Source organism: Melanaphis sacchari, unplaced genomic scaffold (genome assembly GCF_002803265.2).
Source record: "Melanaphis sacchari strain LSU unplaced genomic scaffold, SCAv2.0 Contig7_pilon_pilon, whole genome shotgun sequence".
Lineage (NCBI taxonomy): Eukaryota > Metazoa > Arthropoda > Insecta > Hemiptera > Aphididae > Melanaphis > Melanaphis sacchari.
In genome coordinates this window covers 3766593-3768119 of record NW_020271560.1, presented here as the reverse complement: position 1 = coordinate 3768119, position 1527 = coordinate 3766593, and positions in this window count along the sequence as shown.

Sequence of the window (1527 nt, the reverse complement as noted above, 5' to 3'; positions counted from 1 at the left end):
CAGTAAATGGTATATATTATATTGTAGTGTACACAACACTAAACACAATAATGTTATTTTGTTTATATAAGATATTTAGTTAAATAATAAAAAAATACAATATGAATAATAATTAATAAGCTCTATATATTAATTTATTATGATGTATTTGTTTAGTTGTATGTCACTTAAAATTTATCTTATTTGTTACCGTTATTGTAGACATCTAAAATTATTAATAATATAATTACCATTTAAAAAGTTTATTTTTATTTTAAGTAACATAATACTTTTCTGAACTTATTATGTAAAAAAATAAAATAAATTTATCTTTTCGCAATTTCCAAAAAAAAAATTACTTATTTTATTTTATAAATTTGCCTATTCTGCTACACATCCGGAATAAAAACGAATTTAAAATTAAAAAAAAAAAAAATGTAAACCTACGCGGGACGGCTTTTTATTTTTAAATATTATAATATTTATAATTTAATAATAACGATAAAAAAAAAAAAAAAATTAATCATCTACTTCCGGCGATAGGTTCTGAAGCACAATGTTTACACGCTTAGTGTATAATAACTAAATAATAATTCGCAACTTTTCTCAAAATTAATTAGTAAAATCACTCACCGAGGGAACACAAAACTACTGTTGTCGCAAGGCCTCTGTTCACGCGTGGACTCGAAGTCTTTGACGAACACACATTACAACTTAGGGTAGACCAAATGGATGCGTCAACGAAACGATTTTCAAAACTATCTATATAAATGGTTATGTGTATATAAATAAACCACGAGGCTCGTCGAGTGAGCCTTATATAATGCTTATGTATATGTATTTTACTTGTATTTATATAGTGCTCGGTGTTATATATTGCTATATATACTTGAGAGATTGACGTCGACAACACCACCATAGTGGACCTTTATTGAGTGAGGTTCAGTTCGTCGTGGGTGAAGGTACATAAATTATACTGATAAATGTAGATGGACGCGTTGAATAATAATAGAATACTAAATAACAATATTATATATATATAATACCGTGTTATTGAGTAAATGGTATTATTGTATTTTGTTTAATTTGAACTGTTACGTGTAAAGCCTATAACATGAGACTGTGTAATTATAGACAAAGTAAAAACTCTTATTATTATGTGAAACATAATTTAACTAAATAATATGCGTGTGCGTAATGCGTAAAATACAAAAGATTTTAAAATAAATATTGACCAGACAGTTGTTTATGTTTATAGAGCCTAACCGATTGTTAGACTAATGTATTATCGTCACAAGCCTGCAAATATGTAGTGATTGAGTTCAGTGTTTTATACGAAACGATATAAATATGAGAATATCAAAACGGTTTTTCAGATCCATTACATGAGAGTTGCACTCTAACTAAAAATGGGAACTCTAAATTAGTTACTAGAAAAATATTAAAATTCATTGTGTTGGTATAGATATTTTTTCCATTCTAGTATTTTTGTTTTAGTTTGTGCAGTACTGAAAATTAATATGACATCTGACGTATACTCCCGAAATC